The sequence below is a fragment of the Arachis ipaensis genome, chromosome B02, assembly GCF_000816755.2.
Source record: "Arachis ipaensis cultivar K30076 chromosome B02, Araip1.1, whole genome shotgun sequence".
Lineage (NCBI taxonomy): Eukaryota > Viridiplantae > Streptophyta > Magnoliopsida > Fabales > Fabaceae > Arachis > Arachis ipaensis.
Window position 1 is genome coordinate 81,944,810 of NC_029786.2, and position 6,403 is coordinate 81,951,212.

The following is a 6,403-nucleotide window of genomic DNA, read 5'->3' on the forward strand; positions in this document are numbered from 1 at the left end:
AATGAAAAAACAATACGAAAGTGGAATAAAAAATTAAAAAAAGAAACGAAAGTAAAAAAAAATAAAAAGAAAACGCGGTGGGGGAGGGGTGAACGAGAATAAAGAAAGAAAAAAATAATTAAAAATTGAAAATGAATAATGCTAAAAAAAAAATTTACTAAACTAAAAATTATTTAATCTAAGCAATCAAACAACTAATAGTTGTTAATTACAGTCAATCTCCAGCAACGGCGTCAAAAATTTTGTGCGAAATTTATAACCACAAACTAACCGGCAAGTGCATCGGGTCGTACCAAGTAATACCTCAGGTGAATGAGGGTCGATCCCACGAGGATTGATGGACTAAGCAACAGTGGTTAAGTGATTTACTTAGTTAGGCAAATAGAAAATGGTGTTTGAAGGTTCAAAAGCATTAACAATAAATTCAGAATATCAGAAAGCAAGCAGTAAACAAAGTTGTGAATAATATATGTAGAAACAGTTAAGGCTTCAGAGTTATCTATTTTTTGGATTGACTTTTCTTACTAACTATTTTAATCATGCAAGATTTAATTCATGACAAACTATATGTGACTAAACCCTAATTCCTTAGACCTTTTTAGTCTCCTCTAACTCTCATCAACCGCCAATTCCTTGGTCACTTAATTCCAATTAGAGGGTGAAACTTAATTCTAGTTTATATGCCACAAAAATTCTAATTACCCAAATATAAGAGGATTATATGTAACGTATTCCGTTAAGTCCAGATAATTATAAATTTAGGAGAATATGTTTTCAAGTTATTGTTCAAATAAAGAGTTTTTCCAAGTTATACAAGAACTCAATTAGAACAAGGGTCATACTTCCGTTCTACCCAAATTCATAAAATAAAGAACGAAAACAATTCTTGAATTATAAATCAGTACATGAATTAAAATAGAAAAATAATAGTATCAATCCATACAATAGACAGAGCTCCTAACCTTAACGGTGAAGGTTTAGTTGCTCATGGTTCATAGAGAAAACTAGGATTCGTAAAAACTGTAAAATTTCGGAATGAGGTAGAAGAGAAGATAAGAGATTCCCGAAGGGCTGATTCTTTTCCCTTTTATATCTAATCCTAATTAATGTAAAAATATCATTCCTAAACTAAATAATATCTTTTCCTAATTATAAATAAAATAAAAATTTAAATCAAAATTATTTTAAATTGATCCGTGCAGCTTTGGACGAATTGGGGACCACTTGATTCATTAAGGTCCACGCTGAATTTGGAAATTCTCAAGTTCAGCATGGACGAGGCAGTGTTGCAAACTTTGTTTTCCTTAAATCCACGCTGAACTTGAGAATTTCCAAGTTCAGCGTGGAGTAATGCGTGCAGCTTCCTTGATGCGTTGGGCTCCACGCTGAACTTGAAAAAGCTCAAGTTTAGCGTGGAGAAGACCGTGTGGAATGGAAGAAAAGGGTATACTATTATATATCGTTGGAAAGATCTAGAAGTTAGTTTTCTAATGCCACTAGAATCATGTCAATTGGACTTCTATAACTCAAGTTATTTCTGTTTGAGTGCAAGGAGGTCGTAGTTGACAACATCATTCGCTTTCTTCCTTTTCTGCTACAAAACTCTGTCAAATGCATCCGAATGCTTCCTGAAATAAACAGAAATTGCAAACAACTCAAAGTAGCATTCATAGTTGCTAAAAGATATTTAAATCTTGATTAAACTCCACAATTTGAATGCAAATTCACTAGGAAAAGATAGAGAAGATGCTCACACCTCAATATCCATACTTCATGAAATACTTCTTCAATTTCCATCATTAAGACATTCTTTGTGCATTTTTTTTATTGCTTGGAGACTAGCAAAGTTTTAAGTTTGGAATTGTAATGTCTTGGCATCTTTAGTAATTTTTTAGCATTTTTTTAATAAAAAGTAGTAGTTTTCTTAAGATAATTGAGGTTTTCACAACTAATCTATTTTATTTGGAGTTGTGTTAAAGTTATTGTATGTTTAGGATATTTTCAAGAAAATTTAGACGATGAAAAGAAAAGCTAAAAGAAATCAGGGAAGGTGGAGCACCCAACACCCACACACTGGATCCAACGCCCATGAAGCATCTAAAGGTGGGTGCCCAGTGCCTACAAATGGTGGCCAGTGCCCATGAAGAAGTAAGGGCGGGCACCTAGCGCCCAAGAGAAACAAAAGAGGGGCACCCAGTGCCCACAAATAGCATCTGTAACACCCCGTTACCCTAAACCTTACTTCTATCCGTAAAGCAAAGGATAACAAAGTGCCACGACAGTTCTAAAGCTTATAATATATATATATACTAAGTATGTAGGTACGAACGGGACAAGACATAATACATATAAATCTTGTAGATAGCTCCAGGATACACAAGGTAATAATTAAAATAAACAAGATCTATATATATATATATATACACACACACACACACACCAAAAAGAAGACTAGTCACAGCCTGCGGAGCTTAGCCCGGCTAGTCAAACTGGAATACAAAAGAGTTTTTGGAAGTTTAAAATAGCTTATACAATTTATGTATAAAATCAAGCTTCTAAGGCCATAAAGTCTAAAATAAAAAGGTGAGAGAAAGTACTACAACAATTGTAAAGTAAAACAAAGCATAAAAAGATCACCCTCCGCTCTGTCACCATACCTGCAAACTCACCAAGGTGGGTTGCGATCTGCATCTGAAAAACAACAACATATGGTATGAGAACCGGAGGTTCTCAGTATGGTAACGGTACCCAATATGTAAGATGTAAAGTTCCGGGACGCCGAAGGCAATCCTAGAACTTCACACCAAACAGATATTCAAGCTTAACGAAAATAAATAATTTAAACCATAAACAGGGTTATCTAATCTTAGAGGATTTCTAACTAAAACTAGTCACATCGTTGTATCCCACAGCCTTCACCAACCTAACCTCCGAGCGATCCCATCGCCGTTGCCTACCTGACCTCCTCAGTACCAAACAATCACAGATATATGCAAATAAGTAATACACAGGTAATATTCATGTATAACAAGTAATTCAAGAAGCAAGTAGGCATATAATATATTTAGGCAAACTGCAAGTAATCAAAGCAAACAAGCACATAAGAGATGCATATGATGAATGCCTGTCCTATTGGCTCGTGATATCACTTGTCGGTCCATGAATACCAACCCAACACATCCTTTCGGATGTCGCCTTTCTGCCACGTTCGAGGATATAGTGCCTGGCACGCTTTTGTATCGTTTCGAAGATATAGTGCCTAACACACTTGCATGCTCCAAGGATATAGTGCCTGACACACTCTTGCGGCAGAGAAGGAAAACAACAGCAACATATGGTTCATCATAAATCGTTATAGGGATATAGTACACGGCACACTATCATTCCAAGGATATAGTGCCTGGCACATTGTCCACATCCAATAAGTCCATCAACCTCAAATCATCATCAGTTATCACCATTTTGTCATCTCAATACACTTTCAATTCTCAAGTCTCAACATTCCAAGGATATAGTGCCTGACACACTCTCCTTCAATATCCATCAAGCTCATCATAACCATCATCAGTTCTTAATTCCACAAGCTACCATCCACTCACAAGTTCTCAAACTATTGCCAATACAACATTTCGCTAATTCACCCACAACTTCAGAAACCTAAGTCTCTGTCTTCTAAGCTCATATAGAAAATTACCAATTTAGCTCACTAATGCATCTCTATTAGTCTTAAGATCTAATTACTAGTTAGCAATCTTAAACAGTAGATAAAAAAGTTTGGAAAGCTAGAGAACCCTTGCAAAGTGAAAAAAAAACTATTTTTCAACAAAATAGGGAGTGTGCGTATGCACACCCCTGCCATGCGTACGCATAGGGTTAAAAAGTACGTCCGTGTATGCATACAAGAAAATTGGACCATTTCGTGTACGCATACCTGGGCCACGTACGCGAGAGTGCTGGGCAACTCAGAAAAAAGGGAAAGACGAAGAGATGAGGGTGTAGTGATGGTGATGACGGTGACAATGGTGGTGGCATATGGAGCAGTGATAAATGGAGAGAAGCAGTGATAGAAGAAGAGAGAGGAGAAGATGAAGGGAGAAAGGAGGAAGAAAGACGAAGAAGGGAGATCTGAGAAGAGTAAGAGATTAGGTTATAAAAGGTAAAAATAAAAATACAAAAGATAATAAAGGCAAAAATGTAAAAAGAAATCTATGCTCATGTCTAAGATTAGTGTCTCAGCTAAGAAAATAGACACTAAATACATGTATTTCATGTATACTTGTACACCACCGTATTTATAAAAATTTGTGTCTCGTCAAACAAACGGTTGTGTGACACCGTGTCTATGTCTCTAGTAGACATAGACACTAAGGCTCCATTTGGTAACAAAGACACAAAATAATGGACAGAGATACAAAGACATAGACATAAATATACACAAATTTTTTATTGTGTTTGGTAACAATATACACAATAATACACTAAATTTACATTCATATCAACATACCAAATTTACCCTCATTAGTAACACTATTACCACCACCATTATCGACATCTACAATTACCACCATCATCTATAATCATCATTAGTACCAATATCAGATTCATCATCATCATTTATATATAATTAACAAAAAAATTGTGATAAATTTTTTAACAATAATCATTTATCTATCTCAAAAAAATGAGAGAGAAGCAAGACAGCAATCACAGTGAATAAATCCAAAATAAAAAAAAAATCAAGAGAATGAGAGATGGCGCTGACAACAATAGAAGAGCAGAAAAAGATAGTAGCAACTGCGAGATGCTGGGTCTTGAGAGGTGGATGACAATGGCGCTGTGAGTTGCTCGGTTGCGAGAGGTGGACGATGACAGCGCTGCGACGGCGCCGCGACTTCCTATCTCGTTACGGCTAGACGACGACGCCACTTTGATTTTGCTATTATGTGAGAACTGCATGGCAACGGCGCTGCGACTGTTGCAGTGGTAGGCGACGGATGTGGATGAGTGGCAAAGAGTGGAGGCTGCGACGGTAGAAAAGGAAGAAATGATGGAAGGAAGAGGGTAGTGGTAGAAAAAGATAGATGAGAAAGAGACACAACAACGAAAGAAGGAGAATGGAGAAAGGAGAAAGAAAGAGGAAGAAGGTACCTGGATGTTAAAAGATTTATGCTTTTCTGGAGTTAGAAATTCATAATGAAAAAGATAATGAAAAAAAAAGGTTAGAGTTAAAGTACATAATTGATATTTAAAAAAAAAAATAAAAATATAAAATTTTATATCTTATAAATTGTATTTCAATATTTCAATTCAAATAAAAAATATTAAAAGTCCATTAAAAATTTATATCTCAACAAATAAATAATAAATATGTACTACTATGTTTATATTTTTAGTGTACAATAATGTACATAAATACCAATTAAACGCACGCTAAACAAACGACTACCTAAAAGCAAAAATAGTGAGACACAAACGATGGTTGTAATGTGGCGGTTAAAAATTTAAAATGAATTTTCCTTCCTCGAGAAGATAGTAAGAAATCATATCTGCTGGCTGCTTTTACACTTTGTTTGGGAGTGGAAAGAAACAGGAAGAAGAGAAATTGGGTGAAAAGAATTAGAAAGGAAAGAAATGGAAGTGAAATTTAATTTCTATAGGTGTGTTTGGATGGAAGGAAAATAAGATGGAAAGATATTGAAAGATAAATAATTTATGTTGTTTGTTTGGAAAGGAAATTTCTCGCCTTAGGTGGAGAGGAAAGTTTTTAGTGGGTCCCACTAGCTTTTTGTTACTGTTCTCTCTTTTCCTTTACATTTTCTTTCATTCCCAAACAATTGAAATATCATATTTCCTTCTTTTTTCTTTCCGTTCATAATCACTTCCCCCCAATTTCCATCTAAACAAACACAGCGTTAAAGATTAAGATAGTTTAATTCCCAAAACCATTTCTCAACGCAGACATCGATTAGATATTATATCCTAATCAAACAATGAACCAGCATTGAAAAAGATAAATAAATAAGAACAGTGAACTTCGCGGAAGCTGACCGTTGATCCAAATCTTGGTATGTACCGTAGAAACAAAACAAAGAAATAGAGAAACTGTCTTAATCAAATATTCAAATATATGCGTGACAAATTATTAGTCGAAACTTAATAATAAAATGATAATTAAGTTTAGCTTATCTGTGATGGATTTCAATGGGCCATTGGCATTGAACGTATTTAAATTAACCGTTTTGTTATTGTCCTATTGATAGCACAATACAGAAAAATAAAATATCAACAAACTAATAACATCTTTGATTATACATATATAATTTTGGCAGAAAAAACCAAATTTAAATATTTTACAAAAAAATTAATAAAGTGACAAAATAAAATATTAAATTTATAACTTATA